Source organism: Copidosoma floridanum, unplaced genomic scaffold (assembly GCF_036245765.1).
Source record: "Copidosoma floridanum isolate Cflo_tuat_1 unplaced genomic scaffold, Cflo_Japanese_pri ptg000001l, whole genome shotgun sequence".
Classification (NCBI taxonomy): domain Eukaryota; kingdom Metazoa; phylum Arthropoda; class Insecta; order Hymenoptera; family Encyrtidae; genus Copidosoma; species Copidosoma floridanum.
The window spans coordinates 3,337,897-3,357,083 of record NW_028321878.1 but is presented as its reverse complement, the minus strand read 5'-3'; positions in this window follow the sequence as shown (position 1 = coordinate 3,357,083).

Below are 19,187 nucleotides of genomic sequence, written 5' to 3'. Positions count from 1 at the left end.
TTTTTTCTTTTTTTTTCTTTCTTTTTCCCCCCAGGCATGCGAATAATTATATCGGAAAAGTGGAAGGGATGTACACGTTGGGACGATTAGTGCCTAATTAGCGAAAATGTTTGTACCCAAATACATATATGTATATACGTATGGCCGACGAGCAGCTTTTAGCCAAGCAAACTGATTTAATGGGTGTAGGGTAGTGGTGGTTGGTGTGCACACAGCCGCCACGCAGATATCGGATAGATAAGCTCGTATAACGAGGAGTCGGGGGGGGGGGGGGGCTATATTATACGCGATTTTCCGCCAAGCGGGATTATTTTAAAATTACGACGAGCCATACACGTTGCTCTCTCGGCGTGTACGTGTACGCCTATTTTGCACACACATACACATACATGTACCAATATGTATGTATCAATAAAACAGCCAAAGTGGGAAGGAGAGAGAGAGAGATAAGAGTTTACCCGCGACGCGAAATCTTTTGACTCTTCCCGAACGGCACGAGAAGACGATTACTTGGGATTTTTACAGCTAGATTTTAATATTCCTTAACTATTCGCCAAGTCGAGTCATCACGATTTCATATCGCACATTGGAGTTGGGGGGCTTGTTACAGAACGTGTAAACAATTTTCTTGATCCACAAAGGGACACGCCGAAGATAACGACCGAGCAATCGAAGTAATTGTTAATTTGCCAAAGAGTTACACCCTTTTTCGCCGTCGTTCACTTGCGCTCCCTTCATATCGCATCATCCGCGAACAATGCAACAGGGCTTTCTCTCCCTTCTCCCCTTCTACGTCGAATGGCATGAATTATTCGAGAAAATTCCAGCTCGTATATCTGGAGCCGCTCATCATTAGCGACCACGGGGACAAAAGGACTCGAATCTCCACCCTCCATCTGTTGGAAGGTGCGCAAGGGGTGGGTGGGTACATTCATCTACATATAAGAAACTCTCTGGCGCGCTGCTACTGTAATCGGATTTCCTGCGCACATCGATACACGTGAACACATGTAGGTGTACACAAGTGTTTGTTTGTGTGTGTGTGTGTGTGTATATTACTTGCTCGTAGCAGTACGTGTGTATGTGTGTGCAGGCGAGCGCAGCCGCCGCCTTGCTTTCTTCCGATAAAACCGAGAAACGGGGGACAAAAATATTGGAGTAGATCGACCGGCACCGATATAAGCAAGGGGGAGCTGCCGCTCGCGAATCGAATTTTGCCCGCTGCACGACGCGAGTATCAAGCTGCAGCTATATATACGTATTTTACGTATACCCGGGAGTATTGGGTTGGTACAACGGGGCATGTGCCGCGTCGATATCGAATTCACGGGTCGTACGAGGGGGTACACCCAATGCCCACTTTTTTTTTTTTTTTTTGCCTCCTACTCCTTCCCTGCTTCTTTTGTGGAGCGTGGGAGGAAAAAACCGCGATAATTGAAAGGTTCCGTCGGTGCGAAAATGGGCGATCATCTTTCGAAGCGATCGCGAACCAAGGAAAATCGGTTTCATGTCCACAAAGTGGACCATTGTCGCAAGTATTCACAGTCCGAAGGGCTTTTTACGTACTCGGGGGTTTGTTTGGATGTTTTTAAAAATATTCTACGCAAATAGAAAAAAAAAAAAAAAAAAAAAAAAATTTTATTATTCATACGCGTGACGGAAAGGTCACACTCTTGAAATGTACCGGACACGTGGAGTATCGGAAATCGGCTGTCGATGACCGTTAATAATTCAAACAGGTAATTTTAAAACTCCGCGAAAAAAAGCACGCAGCGTCAGTCTGTTGCTAGCAGCGCAACGTTGTTATACCACAGCAAGTCCGACCGTGTAAGTTGAACTTTTCAATCGAAATATATATTTTTTCTTCTTCTTTTGATCGAGGAAGGGTCGTATTTCTTGCTTTGCTTTAGCTCGCAGCTCCGCAAGATTCGGCGCCATGGTTCAGATACTGATTTTCGTGTGCCTCGTGTTCACGTTTTCTCTGTGGTTCGTCATCTCTCGACCCTCGGACGAGTACTACTCACTTGAATACGAAGATCCTGATTACACGATGGACGAACTCGGTGATGATTTGTAGTAACATCGACGGCGCGCGTGCCATTACAGTGTGGAAAAAAGGGTGTTTGGTCAAGGCGCCGGAAAAATCGAAATTTTCAATCGACAACCGTTGTACTCCTTGACGAGCAATAAAACCAGAAAAAGTAACTCTACTCTCTGTATTCAAAAGCCCTTCCAGCTCCATCGTCCGTCTCGTTGATCGCGTATACTCATAGCCCTCCGACCGGGCGCGCATCAATCGTCATAATTCCCGTAATAGCTTACATACATACCCACGGTATATTGTACAGCGTCACACCCACTTTTCCTCCAATAAAAAATTAATGGCTGCTCGGATTTTCTCATTAACATGAAATGCAGTCGCCTCTCTGCTGCGCGCACAGATACGGAACCATTTAATTCACTCCTCCTGTGCGAGATTTTTTTTTTTTTTTTTCTCTCTCTTCCTCCTCTCGAAAAGGCGTCTAGCGACAATTTATAATGACTAGCGGGACCGTCCCGCGAGAGACGCCAATAAATCTCGCTTCCGTCGCGCTCGATTGTATACTGCCGCTCCTCTGTATATATTATATATACATGCTATATACAATTTTGTCCCGCTTCGCATCCAATACGACGTATTGTTGTTGTTACGTTTGAATTTAATAAAGTGAGACCGTCGTGTCGTATACGTTTATTTTCTTCTTTTTTCTAAAGAGCGCGGAGCAAGTGGCAATTATACCGGGGGCGCCTATTGTCGCGAAAAATGACAACGATGACGAGTACAAATGACGTTTCACCCGTGGAGCCCCTTCGCAACGAGGCCTTAAAACCCCTTATCTCTCGAGAGGAAGCCAAAGCATTGTTGCTCGCCTTTGAAGCGCCGTGCATATATATAATATACACGCGACAATCGGTGACTTTCGCGCGTCCCCCGGCCTTATTATATGTATACTGGCATCGACTACGAAGCGAAGCTCGAAAATTAGTATTCGCTACGGGAGAAGACAAGAGAGAGAAAAAAAACAACAAGGTGAGGACTCGCTTGAGGAATGAATGAGAGAAAGGAGACAACAAGTGAGGAGCGAGGAGGAGCCGAGGAGAATAATATCTCTTTGGGAATGCGAGGGCCAGCCTTTCCGAGAAGAGTATTACAATATTAAGTGCTTATACACATATTCATGCGCGACGCAAGCTCATCTCGGCTGTAACGTGTGTCATTGTATTATACGCAACGCGAGGTACAACGTGACGCACTAGTAGGTGTATACCTTATACTCGTGCCGCAAACGAAACGGAGAAAAAGTAAGGGAGCAGTGGTATCGTATTATCGCCATTCTAATTCCAATCGCGCATTATAGTATAATACCTATATCCACCCATGGACCGCAGCTCGTATACGAGAGCATTCCGTGCAATGCACTTTATTATTCTTGTAAGTAATATGCGCGTACCTATTAAACAAATGCGTCGCCTTTTTACGCACGGGCGCGTGAGAGAATGTATACGTACCTACACATATACGTATCAATGGCATTGAGTACATGTACAGATGTAAAGATCGATCGGGTGTAAAATGGCTCGTACGGCACTTGTGATTATAAACGTACCCAGGAAATAACAGAGTGACCGCTATATGGCTACGTCAGCCATACAGCAGCACTATATGGTGCGCTGTAATTACCAATTATTAAGTGCCCGCAACAACGACTACGCGACGCGGATACAGTGGTGATGGTTTGCGGGTAAGGATGTTGTATCGTCGTTAGGTGCACTTATCATTTTTACCGTGAAAGTAGGAAGAAGACGAGTTGACAAGGCAATCGTCGCGCTTCGTGATTTCACCTCATATTATCCTCTTGCATCAGCCACGGCGATCTCTTTCTCGAGTACAGTATAATATATTATAATGTACTCTCGCTTTTGACGGTTGACAAGAGAACAATACCAGTACAAGCGTAGGTATATATACTACACGTGCTTCAACGGATTGCGTTATGAATAAAAAATGCAGCGAATAATAATAATCGGAGCAACCTGTGTGTGCGCGTGTGGGCATCCAGTGCGATTCGAGGTACAGGCATTCGAACGGCCATTTACGTGTACTTTTCTCCGGTCGGGTGCATTACGCTTACAAATTACTTTCTTCTTTACCCCCCCACCCGCACCCCCGCGTCAGCTATCCCGTGTGCGGTAAAGCACGCGAGCTCGTACACATGTATTTTCCGATACACCGTACAGGCGTCTCCTATATATACACGTTATTGCACACAATTGCGGCGAGAAAATGTATTTTATCGATTGCTCGCGTTGCACGTGTAAATACTATACATATATATACACGCGCACAGAGAAAATGACAACGTATATGCGCCCAACTACGCGTGTACACTGTTTATCATACAGTGATGATAAAAAAATACCGGAATAGAGTCGTGTTGCGTATTACAGCGTATATAATATATGTGGTGCGGGCGAAAAGCATATAATCGTAGCTCAAAATGTTTATTACGAAAATAAAGCCCGCGATCGGGCGAAACGCGTGAAATACCGCGCGGAATCGAGGCACAACCCATCCCCACCTCCCTGACCGTGTACTCATACTAAATAAATCGGCGGGCGCTTGAACCTAGAGTCACATTGGGAAGCAGGACGCATAAATAAATGGGCCATATACTTCCTGGATGAATAAATTACGTCATCCGCGTTCGGTATATCATATAGCTTAAAACGTACCTATACATTTATTGGGCAGAGGGTGAAAATTAATTTATATTTCATTGTTGCTCGGCTGTACTTACACGTGGAACGCGTTTTTCATGCGGACAATTTTTTGATGCTTGTTTATGCGATTGAGTATATAAATATGTGTTAATAAGCGGTATGGAAGTATACGCGGGGAGTTCTTGACCCGTAATTCGCAGACGTGTAGGTACAGCCCCGGTATATTTGCCGAGCGAATTTCACGCCTCAGCTTCTTCGTATATCATAATGTTCCCGCGTGTACGAGTGCGCGATGTACTTACTTACTCTCTATATGCATGGAAATGCCACTCGAGCGCGTGATACTATACGTCAATGCGTGCAGTGCTTGTGTGTTGTTTAGCCGAGATCGGTATGTAGCCCGTGCAGGATCGGTATGTGAGTATACGTATATTGTATTGGAAAGGAGAGGCCCGGCGGAGCGGGGCAAATGAGCCACGGAATTTCGGGGCACGGGTATTTTTTGGCCCTCCCCCCCTTCCCCGACTGCAACGCGGGTATATTGTGTAAGAGCTTGTGTGTGTGTGTGTGTGTGTGTTGGAGATGAGATTGTTTGACTTACAACGAGTCCATAAATTTACCGATCGCTGATGCTACTCTCGGGTAAATCTTTGATTTATGGGATCGGCCAGGGGGTATATATATATATATAATACCCATATACTGTATCTGGAGTACATACGCATCAGCATCGGGGATATTAAATTCTTGGGTTTATCGATACACCCGAAAAGACGTATAGTTACGAATGACTATGGGATCTCAATTGAGCGGAACATGAGCGAAAATTGACGAGGCGCACGTTACGTTGTTGGGTGTGTCGCGCAGAGAGGGGAGCCCGTAAATTTTCATCACGAGAGGCAGTAGCTAACCGAGTCTATATATATATATATGCACCGGGCTGTTATCTCGTTGGGATCGGTGCGTATATTGAAACGTAAAAGAGCTAGCGCATACATCAACATTAACCAGTAACTTGAGGACATTTGAAATGGTGCTCTGGTCTTTTTTAACGTTAGGTATAGACGGGCTGTTGAAAAAAAAAAAAAAAAAAAAAAAAAAAAACATCAGATAAGATCGTTCAATCAAACCTCGTTTGATGTCTGAAAATGTTTGTTCGCCGTCGTCACACACGCAAACATAAGCGAATGGCTTGCTCGTCAAATCTTCAAAATAGATGTACATTAATAAATAACAAGACTGTATAATATTTTACCAACACTCCAGCGACGAGGCGGCAAAAACGTTAAAAGTTTTCTTCAAAAATAACAGCAAAGGTATATATATATATATATATATACACGACGAGCCTCTTATACCCATCCGCTTATTTATCCACTTTGCTCTCTCCGACGCGCAAATATACACATGTCCGCACACTCTCACAACGCGTATTACATATGTTACGTAGCGTAAGCCAAAAGAGCAGAAGAAGAGAGAGCGAGCCGGTGCAACACGTCGTGTCCGTCGTCGGCAAGTTCTAAAGCCGAGTAACATCACCAGATGAACGGACGTCGGTGGTGTCGCAGTTACAGCGCCATCCGTCCGGGTTCTAATATTGTCCTGGTGTGTTCGTGTAGTAGCGCGCGCGGCTCTCGGGGCAGCAGTCACCGGCTACCCGCAGTACTCGGACATCCGTTCCGTATTTAATTTTTTGTATATACCACTAATTTTTTTTTTTTTTTTTTTTTTTTTTTTTTTTTTTCTCTTACAATAATGTATTTATTTGCTTTCTCGTGAAGTGGTGCGTGGTGCTGCAGTGCTGATGGTGGTGTTGGACTCTGGGGGGTCGTCGCGCACATCAGGAGGGCGTTGCTGCTGTCTTGTCTGCTGTTACCCACGTGGGGTGGAGGTCAAGGGTGAGCAATTCTGTACCATTGGGGAGCCATACATTTTTTCGTTTTTTCTTTTTTTTTTACCGGTTTCTTGTTCGGTTTTGCGTTATTCAATGCAACATTAGAATACTTACCATTTGTATACATTGGAGTGGTATATGCTTCCATGGGGATGATATAACGAGAGAGTTTTTTTCGAAAATACGTGTACAAAAACTTTTAGAAAAATATCCGTTCCTCGACAAGAGAGTAGGAGCGCAGATTGCGAGGAATCCGGCTCCTGAGTGCTTTTTATTTTTACAAGCAACATTGGAGTTGGCTTCTCGAGAATGCATTCGCCGATGTAACATTTCGCGCGTTTAATTATAGAATATCGATGTGCTCTCGCTCAAAAAAAATGTTACATAACAGGTACAGTCAAAATAAGTTTACATACACGTGAGTGAGATTTAAAAAAAAAATATCAATAAAAAATATCTTCTCCATTACACAAGCAACGCGTAACATGTTTCCGTGTGGTCTGACATCAGCGATCTAAAATACGCGGGTACGCCCGATTTATTTTTAAGTTACACAGCATTCGCTCGAATAACATAACAACAAAAACACAGTAATCAAAGAGTTTTCCGAATATTGAATCATGATTCGTTACAAAAATTACGTAAATTATGCACCAACCACTGATTAATCTCCACCTGCGTCCAATTAACCGTATCTCAGCGTCGGATCAGATTATTCGACTCATTTGCGTAAACCTCGTCTGTTGCGAGAAAACGCACACGCCAACGACCTACTTACTCGTGTTCCGATTAATCGGATAATTTTTACGCGAAAAAAGAAAAAAAAATGTCTTATATGAACACTTGAGTCAGTGAATCAATCAACCGATCGAGCACGAGCCCTTGCACGAACCGATCGCGCTTTAGAAACTTGGCACACGCAGGGTACCACGTGCACGCGCGCCGATTCGCGTAGAAACGCGAGACGCCCCGAGACGGCGAGAAAGAGACGAAAAACAGAGTGGAACAAAAGGGAGAAAGAGAGACAGACCCCTAGGGCCTGCCGGTTATTTTTAAACGGACGCAACGCGAGAGAAGAGGCACGGCCTCGAGGCTTGTACGCCGTCCGTCTGACTTTCCATGCGACCAATCGAGTGTGCAGGTATACCCGATGCCTCCGAGTATGCTTTCAAACTCTTTTCTCCCGTTTTTACTCCCGACACGTCATGTGGCTAATAGCACGGTGCTGTCCCTTTGCTGTTGGAAAACTCAACGTTGTGTATTTTTATATACGCGTGAACAAAAAAAAGCTTCGCGATGAAATAATTACCGATTCTCCGGCGTACACGGGCATAGAGTTTGGGTGTGAAAATCGGTCCGAAGACCGGCAGAAATAAATTCATTGAGCGTTGACCTGATTAAAGTTGCCCGAAAAGCCAAAGCAAAGCCAAGAAGCCTCGAGCGAACCAGATACGTACGGAGAGAGAGAGAGGGCTGTTCTTGAAATTTCCAACAGCACTTTGCCATTAGGTATTGGCTCTCGGGCAGGCAGCTGCAGTCTATAGTTTAGCATTGACCTCCTCGACTCGCGACGAACTTCGAGTCTCTCTGCCTCTCCACCCCCTTGTTTTCAAATCGTTGAATAACGCGTTTCACCCCCCAACCTGCTAGTTTTTTTTTTTTTTTTTTTTTTTTTTCTTCACTCTCGAACTTTACTCTTTTGCTCTCGTATCACGCCTGGAATTCTTGCCTCCATTGACACTGATTTCGTATTAAATATAACCACGAATTCTCAAACGGCGCGGCACACCCGCAATCGATATTCAACCACTCGACTCCTCGAAACCCATTGATTTCCAGCTCCATCGGCAAATTTCGTTTCCCAACTCATCGTGCCCTCTCATCTCTCCTATTATGTATAAGTATATACTTACGACGTACTCGACTTTCCTACATATATATATATGTGTTTCACTGTGCCTTCATCACACGTGAGGGGCGAGATGAAGGTGATAGAGACATTCTCGTACCGCGATAGTGTCAATCGGTCGGTCGTTACACCGCCGCCGATACCCTTCAACTTCATCGGCTCGTCGCTGATTTTTATTTTTTCTGGCAATCGTTGGGTGAAAGTCTCGCGCGAGCAAAGTTTTGAAAAACAAGGCTCAAAGTTTCGCAAGCCCGGATAAAGAGAGAGAGAGAGAGTAATTGCTGTTAATTTTTGCGATTTGTCCGAGCGATCCGAGCATATCACGTATGTATAATACACGGAGCCGTGGGAATGTAACTAGATAAGTGTACGTATCTACACAAAGCGTGTAATGCGCATTACGTGTGTATAATATACGGTTACAGTGGTAAGCGAATTATGCGCGTCGTTTCGCAAGTAATACATATATATATATATATATATATATATATATATATATATATATATATATACATATGTATCTGCTTGTCCAAAGGTTTTGCAACGCCGGTGCTGTAATTTATTGTTCAACGAGAGGAGGCCTATTATTTCGACTCTTGTGCCTACATGTATATGTACAAGTGGAGTATGACGAGTTTTAATTATCGAGACTTTGCGAAAGTTGAACGCAGCTTCTTGTCGAGAGAGAGAGAGAGAGAGAGAGAGCTTCTTTTTACACGGGAAACTGGTGTTTGCGTGTGAACGCAACTTTTTGAGTCTCGGAGAATTAGAGTGCAGCATCGTTTACGAGTATTCGTTGCGAGGGAAAAATTTCTTCATGCGTTGCGTTTGGATCTTTAGGTGGAATGTAGATGATTTTTTTTTTTTTTTTTTTTTTTTACGAAAATATGCCTGGATAATGGCTCGATCGTTTTAAAACTTTTGATTTAAAGTAAGTAATTAGGTGGGAAAGAGTAATTGTTTCTGATCATGAAATACTGATCTGCCAGTGACGGTGAAAAAAATCACAATTTTCACATCTCCTCACGGGATTGTTTCTTTATCCAATATGTCTCTACTTTTTTTTTTTTTTTTTTTTTTTTTTTCATCGGCGATAACCCGCCTGCAAGGGGCGTTTTTGTGACATGTGGTACGAACGCGAGAGGCGCATCGAAATCAAACTCTGTGGTTCAAAGTGCCTCCAGCAAATGGCAAAAACAGTCGAGTGCCGAACGTTATAAGCGCATGTGCTGTCGCATTTTTTTTTTACTCCATTACTTTTGCTATTTTTTTTATTTTTTTCAAACCGAGTCTATATTTGTTTATATATACGTTTGAATATGTGATTTGTGGGTGTGTACGAGGGTAAGACGAAAAGATAAACAAGTTCCGGGAATTTATTCAAGTTTTGCGCCATACCACCACCAGCGAATAGATATACTATGTAGTGACAATCGATGGTGCTAAAGGAATAGAATACCACCTAAAACGCATACCATTTATCTCAACTTTTTTTTTTTTGTCACTCGGCTCGTAAGCCGCGTATACTCCGTAGTTTTGCTAAAGTTAGGAGGTGCAGGTTCGTACAGTGTCAACGAAGAATCAAATGTTTGCTTACCATTCATACCATCATAGCACGCTCGTTCTTACAAACGCTCCCTTGTAAGTCTTGGTAAAATAAAAATACAGCCAATTGAAACGGAAAATAATAAAAATAACGAAAAAGCAAAATTAAAAACTCGAAGCATCACCATACAGCCAAAATGTAATAATCTTCGGGATTCCGTTTCACTCTCTTGATTCGCGGAGCTTGAGCGAGTGCAGGTCCATCCAAGCCTCCATGGATCAGCTGACCGCTCGGCCAGGGTATATATACGTGTTCGGAGGCGAGAGAGACTCGTATAGGATCGCCAATAAACCAATTATTCGTCGCGTCCGTTGTTCGCTCTCCTCTTTCTTTCTCTCCGAAATGGGACTTGGCGCCTCTTCTCTCTGCCACTGCGAGGACGTGACCAGACTCCGCTTTTCTCTTTCCTCTCTCTTTTGCGCTACTGTTGCGTATATAGCTTTTCACCTCTCCTCTTTTTCTTCTTTTCAAGTATTTCAATCTCGCGCGGTACACGCCTCCCTTGCTGACTCTCTCTCTCTTCAAGTGTCTTTTTCTGCACGGGAGTGCAAGCTTTCAAGGCATTTTTGAGCGAGAGCTTTGTCGTCGACCAGCGGCAACTTGGGGCTCAAACTCGCGGTACAATTGACGTTTGCCCCACTGCAGGAATTACATTTTTGTCGATAGTATACACACCTTTCTTTTCCAGTGTCACCTATACCCGTCCGATGACCCGTTGAAAATTAACTTTTTTCTCTTCCTTTCCAAATACTTTCTTCCGAACTTACAATAAGCTTTGAAGACAACATCCCTTCGATATCGTAAGTAGAATTACAAAATTGTGGGGAACCTTTCGGAAATATAATTCGAGTCAACAAACAAATCGACAATTTACTTCGATACACCCAAGTGCAGATAATCACTATTCGTCCTACGTTCACTCCAAAACTCAAGAGCACAGATTGATGTATCGTTTTAAGATGCAAAGGTATTTTTTTCCCGAAGATAGAAGAAAAAAGGAAAAAGGCGATGAGCAAATCATCGGCATCCTCATCATGAATTGATTATCGAAGACTGCGAAGCTCCCCACTGGAATTTCCACCAGCAACACGAGCTCTCCCCCCTCGATCAACGTAATTAAGATCAATCCCATTCCGAGGAGCGGCAGCTTCATTACTCGTGCAGCTCTAGAAAAAAAAAAAAAAATCCGCTCGTCGACACGAAAAATTTTCACTAAAGTTCCTCGCGTCTTCGTCCATTCTCTCGAACTGTCGATTGAGGGGGGGGGGGGTACTGATAATTGCCATTCCGCGCAAACAAAACTCGTCGTCAAAGGCGAGTCGAGCCGCGATCAGAGGCAGATCAAATTTACTTTGTTGTGCGCGCGCGTTCGTACACACGTCCTCCCCCAAAGTTTTGGCTCGGATAATCTGAGTGGAATGCCAATGGGATGGGGCGCTATATCGGGGGGAAAAAGGGGGGAAGAGGGAAAGGCGAAAAAATTTGTCGACGCTGAAACGTCTGTCTATTTGCGGCGAATGCATCATTCCCGGGTCTTCTTCGTCGTTACTTTCAATGGAGCGTCGGTGCGAGCCATTCCTGTCACGTAAAACTAATGCACCCACCGGCGGATGTTCGCGGGAACATGTACATTGTGCCGCGCCCTGTGATGGTTTTTTTTTTTTTTTTTTTTTTTCCAACCACAAAGTGTTGGATCGTTATGTACGTTTCTTACTTATATTTTATATACGACCAGGAACTTTTCGTGAATTTTAACTTTGTACGCACTGCTGAATCGATACTTATCCCACCGATTGAGGGGAATCCACGGTGTATACTTTTTCAACGAAAGAGCCAACCAGTGCTATAGAATGACCTGGGTTGTTTAAAAATAAGTAACAAAAAAAAGAACGAAGCCATTTGCTGGAAGGGAGTGCTCTCGAACATTTTCGCTGGCCATGTCGCTGCATCCGATAAAAATTTCCCGTCAAAGCCATGGCCGGGTTCTAAGACTCCCGATTGAAACGCCGCGTGCACGGGTTCTTTCGAGCTTAATCTTTTTTGTTCCTTCTACCACCGAACAACTCGCGAACGCCCTTCCATCGATATTCGATAATGAAAAAGGAGGCGCGCGTCGAGCCCGGCATTTGCGTGCTTGCCCTCCCCCCTCTCTCGCTCTCTTTTTCCTTTAACTTTTCTGTTTTACAAGAGCCGCGCCTCTTTCTTTCCCTTCGACTCGCTGATGGAAAAATTAATTCGCCCCTGCGCGCAATTTCGCGGAACCGTAAACGAGTTACTTTGTACACTCTCCGAAATGCACCGCTAGCTGCACCCCCAAGTGCGAATCAAAGTGCTTTTTAGCAATTTTTTTTTATTCTTTCCATTGAGATCTGACGAAGGGTAGAGAGAGAGGATTTTTCTCCCTCGTTTTTAAAATCGGATTAATGTATTTCGGCAACAAATTGATAATCCATTTGACCAGAAATCGACGCGTCGCTCACGACTGGCCCTCAGAGATATTTCGAGTTGAAATCGGATTTATGGAAATAATGTAATTTATATTGTACGGTTTGAAAAACGGGAGCACATTAATTTTCATGAAATGTGCATCACCGGGACCGTACACAACAGAGCCGAAGGGACAAAAAAAAAGCCCAGCCATTCCTTGGTCACAGCAATCAAACCTCATGGCCCACCTCCCTCTGCAATTCAGATCCCTCGCACACGCGCCCCAACGCACTTTGCAATCGCATTACGAGATTTTCCCACAAGGAGGAGCATACGAAGAAGCTATTTCGCGAATGTGGCAGCAATCTCATCACACGTGCTGCCAGGCAAACGGGGAAGACGAGCAACCCACACTTTTTATTTCGATTATGCATCTGCTGGCAATATTTACCGTGGCTTTCGAATCGAGTATTGAAATTTATTCAGCGCTGAACTGACATTCGCTGCACGCTATACTGTATACACATTTTCCAAAGTGCACGACTTACTCGTCTCTTTTTCTTTTCCACGACAAAATAAACATGAATTGCGAGAGTTTTGGTAACAGAAACAGCTCTTATCATGTGTCAAAGTTATCGTCGAGCCTGAGCGAGGCTAATTGACAAAACCCACCGATCAACGAGGGGGGAAAGTGAAGAAAAGAAACAGCCAACGGTTTCTCGAGTTGGAGTACACGTCCAACGATTGAGCCGTGCCTCTCTCCCGTGTACGGACGAGCCCTGCAGAGTCGCATAAATCTTGAAACTCATCCAGCGGTGCGCCGCAACTTTTTCAAGCTCGACAAAGCCCCGAGGTGGCTCAACATTCGTCGAACGCATCGTGCGAGCCACCGCGGACCTCCTCCTCCTCCGCCTGTTGGAAGCTCACCGCGGAAATTCTCAAGCCGGATGAGAATGAGAAACGGGCGGAAGATGCGGAAAGAGAGAGAGAGAGAGGAAAAAAAAAAAAAAGTGGAAAGTATACGCGGTAGTGGGTATAATTCCCGGGAGAGAGGCGGTGGCTGATCGCGCCCCGCCACTAACGGCAGCATCTCACGTCTGGCATGATATAACCAGCCGCTCTTTTCTTATATTCCTTTCGCTTGGCAGTACGGCTTCCCACCCGCCGCCTACCTCCTTTAAGCATCTTTTCTCCTTTCCGTGCACTGTGTGTCTACACGCCTCGAGGATGCCGTCATCGATCGGGAAGAGGCTGCCGGTGGGATCTCTTTACCTTCCGCGGTCTCTCCCTTTTCGCTATTACTTACTTTTGATCTTTCGCGAGGGGGAAATGGAGTTTTAGACCCTCCGTGTCTGTGGGTACACACAGACACTGCACTTGAGGATGCACGCTTTTTGCATAATATAAGGGAGGGGTGTACATGGCAGTCCCGAGAGATGTGTATGTATATGTATACTTTTATTTGCCATCGGCCGTGCAAATGAGCTCTTTGGGAAATATTGCTGTAGAGTTATGGGAGCTTTTTTTTTTTTTTTTTTTTTTTTGATCGAATTAAAAGTGCTGCGCGAAAAAGGCACGGCTTTTTTTTTCGGTGCAATTTATCCCGAGTAGCGAGTAATGATTGCACGGGCGGGCGGAATAAATCATAACTAATAAACCTAATTGATTGAGGTTTACGGCGCGGCGGAGGGGATTTTCCTCGTTATTTTTCATCGCCATCCTAGTTCGCGCCGAGTAATCCTCTTCCCTCTTTTTTTTCCACCCTCTCTCTTGTGAAAGCGTAGCATATTTAAATTTGCTCTTTCCAAACTGTGCATGTCCGATTGTTTATCTGACAAAAACCCGAGGGATATATAAAGCCGCGTGGCGTAAATTAATGGCCCCATCGATTAAAACGAGTAATCAGGAGAGAGACGCCCCGAGCTGCTGCTGGTTTTCGTCATTTCGCCTGTCAACGCCTCGCGTGTGTCTGTACGGCCGACGAGTTTGTCCGCCGGGGATGATATTCATATCTCGCGCGGGGGAGTACACGTAAAAAACTCGCGAGCCATTTCGATTCGATGTTTTTTTTTTCGAGCTCGTATACTTTTACATTTGTGTTTTTGGTGTTGTTTTATTTCTTTATTTTTTTTCGATGCTCGCAAAATTTCTGGGATCTCGCAAAATGAAATCCCGTGAATATTCACTGCAAACAAATCGTACCTTTTTTTATACAATCAACCCGAGGCTATGCACCGTATTTAGTTTTTTGCTGGTTCATAACAAAATTCGTATACGTAGCAGCATCTGTTATATCGCATAGGCAACGAGATAACAACACCTCCTCGAAACTCAAAAATGTAGCGTGCAATGTCATGGCGTGCACCTAATAATGTCAAAACTCGCGAAAAATCCACCGTCAATCACTGCACATATACACACCACATGCGATTGCTCTCTTTCTCCTCCCGACCTCTATATGTACATTGTGCGTCGTGCCAATATACCGTGTATATGAATAGGTATCCGCCGAAGCAAAAGCTCCAATTTTCCTGCTTTGTAAACTCGCTAACCACATAGTGACCCACTCCTCCTTTCATCCTACCGGCAAGCTCTTTTACCTCCGTAGGGAGGTTCTTCGTGTGTGTGTATACTCTGTCGCGACTCATTTTTCATGTCAACCTCCGGGGCCGACTCTGAAAGGAGAGTCTCAGTGCCCTTCGGGCGACCACTGGCATGAAAAATATGATTTCTCGACGAAAGACTGGGATGTCTTTGCGCGAAAAAGGGCCCCTCGATCGGATGTACTTCCGCTTCCGTAAGTAATTCGTCGCTCGGCCAGCCTCCCTCGTAAATACAGCCACGCCGAACGGGAGTAAACAGAGTGGAAGAAGCTGCAAAGAAGGTGAGGGAGGATGTATGCAAGGCACCGCCAGCGCCCAATTTTTTTTTTTTTTTTTCTTTTGCGCCCAACCCTGTTTGTATGGTTTAGAAAAAAAGGGGTGGCGGGGTGTATTAGCTTCCAGTCGGTCGGTCGGTCGAGGGCTCGGATCGATTGCCGAGCGAAGGTATACGTGTATACATATAGACACACACACAACATGTACCACGTTAATGGACCTAATGGCACTCTTCGTTACTTTTATCGGATTTGGCCTGGCTTTTCTTTCTTTCTCGTTTTATTTATTTTGTTACACCCCTCCCTGCCTTAACCAATGTTTTCGATTGCAAAGTAATTGAATCCGGAACAAAATTGCTCTCGTGTTTTTGTTCCAACAGCTCTTCTGTTTTTCTGTTTTTCTGTTTGCCCCCCCCCCCTCCCCCAATTTCTACGAAAACGTATCAGATATTTCCCTCCTCCGCGCAATTGGCATCCGAAATTCCGAGTCGATGAATTGCATCCTATACGCGTATTCCCTTTTTTAACCACCAAAAGCCACGACAACAAGATAAAACCTCCATCCCCCGTTATAGTGTGCTCCACACCCTCAAGCTTCGAGGCCGACGGTCATGCCCCACATGTATAGCGGGTCGTAAAAGGGGGTAAGATGGGAGGGAAAGGAGGTGGAAGAAAAACAAACAGAAGACGGTGTATAGACGTTTTTTCTCTTCGCTTCGGAAGAAAGTACACTCTCTCTCTTGCCTACTAATACACGCCCGCACACACGGGCACGTACACCTGTGTAACACCATTGTATACATATATACAATACATATAGTCACGGTATGGCGGCACAGTTCGCGAGAGAGGCTCGACCCCGAGGCGCGCAACTCTATATTGGGGGCTCCGAGGCCTGCACTCCGGCAACCCTCCTCGCGTGCGCCAGTCAGTCAGTCTCTTGTCGCGCGCCCTGGGCGCCTAGCCTTACACATCGCATCTATATACCTGCGTCTTTCTCCCCCTGTGCGTGTATTATAGATGGGCCACTTGGTTCGGTGTGCACGGGAGTAAGGTGAATTTTTTTCTTTTTTTCGACAGTGTGCAGTGCTCAAAGTGGTTCGATTGGTAATTCTACCCTCCATCGATTATTATCTATACGTACACATACCGGAATGGATAACAATCAATGATCGATGTCGTTCAGTGAGGGAGTGACTCTTTAATAATTATGTATACACGCAATACCGCCGTGAACGTGCGGGCGTTGACTTGCGTTTGAAAATATAATCAATATCCCGATATTCGGGCAATTTATCGGGAAAATTAATGAGCCGCGCTCGCGATCACGAAGAGCCCTATATGTGTGGCGATAAACGATGATCAACCGAAAACCCATGTATATGCGCAAAAGTATATATAAATACAACTTAAAAATGGACAAGAACAAACAAAGGCGCCTCGAGTGTACAGCTTGTATTAAAATTATTACCCGAAAATACAATATCGTATAAATGATTAACCGGTTCAAGTTTGAGCGAAAGAATTCAAATATGCAGCGAGCGAGCGGCGTTAACTTTGGCATCGCGGCCGAGCTTCTTAATTACCCACACCACGTGTTGGTGTAAGGACGGTGTATGTAACCTGCAGCCCCATACCCTATACGTGTCCGTGTGGAGTCCAAAAACTTTAGCTCCCCCAAGATTCCATAAATACCAAAAACTCGGTAATCGTAAGAACTTTAAGGGTATACGCGAGCCGCCCCAGGGGGTCGACGTGTATACGCACTGCGTGCGCGGGGCCCGTCAAGGCTTGGGAGAAGAGCGAGGAAATTCCACGCAGAGGGGCACGAAGGAGGAGGAGGAGGGAAGCTGCGCGCGTATATTATATATATATACCTGTACTGCAGTGTAAGCTGCGCTGGTGCTTCCGTGTGGACAAGTCAGTGTGTGTGTGTGTGTGAGTGGAAGTTTGTGTTCAGGCACGCGTGATCGGCATGCTCAAGTTCTGCTCGCCGGCTCAGCGTCGGCGCCACTGCAACGCAGCCACCAACACCTGTCCGACGTACACGGTGAGCAAACGATCCGACCTGCCCCACCGCGCTACACCTTTTTACATTACACAGTGCCATTTACTCCATTATATTTGTGCGAAAATCTACAAAGGAGCTGGAATTTTTGATTGCACACCCGCTTGGGCTGCTCTACCACGCCCCCCCTTTTTCCCCTGTAGCTGCTGATGCTGTTGTGCAGGGTCGCACGACGTGGGGTATAACGTAGAATGGTACCTGATGACGGTCGAAAGGGAAATTCGGTCCCGGTGGATAGGGACTGGTTCGACTTTTGTTCACCAACAACGGGGGCATTTGCAGTTAGGTCCAATGGGATTTTGGAGGCTTGTCAAGAGATAGCTCTGCGATACCACGAGACTTTCACTTGGAAATAAGAAGTAGATCTCGTCGACGTGTGCCAAGGAAGGAATAAATTTGGTTTCGTGCTATAAGCAGACCCCCAAAGATGGGTGAAATTTGCCTCTACGAGCAGCGAGACTGTTTTTGTCTTTTTGACGTGAGTGGTTGTTTGGCGTAAAAGGGGGGGTCGAAAAATGTCAGGAGTTGTCCCCTTTCCACCCCTACAAGCCAATCATTTGCCTATTATTAGTACCGTTTTGAAACACTTTCATCATCGTTTTAACAAAAATATACGCACTTGTAGGTACTCCCGGAAATACATATAGTCAGGTAGTTGTACAAACACGCGATTCAATCCATTCAAGGATTTTTAAGCAGAGTGACATTGAATCCGGCAAACGTACACGGGAAAAATAAATTTTAACAACTGGAAAACACGCACCACAGTTTTACTGCAACCATAACCACCCCGTACCCTGTAACCCTACGTACCCCGCCAAGCTCGTAACGTAACACTCTCGAATTCACGGCTTACACGCCCGAGAAGATATATCACTGAGCGACCCAATTCTTTGAATCAAAGAAAATTTCTTTACCTTCATTCCGTTAAATATTTTCTTATGAGTGTAAAAAAATATAAGTTAATTGAAAATAATATTTTATTAAATTAAAATTTTCTACGAATTTCTCATTTAGTTGTACGAAATGTTTTTTTGGATCGCCTAAATTTGTTTCAATTAAAAGAAAACATTTAACGGAATGAGGGTAAAGAAATTTTCTTTGATTCAAAGAATTGGGTCGCTCAGTGAAAAAAGCACGTCGAAATTACGCACTCCCAAAAGTCGAGCTTAAACACCAGGAGCGTGTTGTATATCCCCCGCCCCTTACGATACCTCCCCTATTCGTGCACCCAACCACCAGTGTCCCGGGAACACCGGGAATTTCATCCGAGAGCTTTATATTGGCTCGTTTCCTCGCTCGGAGAAGTGCGCCTGGTGTACCGGCAACCAGATACTCGCGAGTGCACGCGGTTAGGGTATTACGGGGCGCGGCACCGGTCTCAGCGTTTACTTATATTATATACACACTGGCATCAAACACGCGCGCTTCTATACATCATGTACAGATGCATATACATATACTGACGTGTGATTTAATAGCTGATGCGCCGCTACTTGCTAATCAGTCGTTTGCTCCGAGAGCTGCGCTGTCGACGATTTAACGCTCGGGGGGAGGCAGGTGTGTGCAGTGCAGTGTGCGTAAGCGCGTTACCACCCCCTCGTGGATGCGAAGGATTTGACGCGAACAGACGCGTGTGTACTT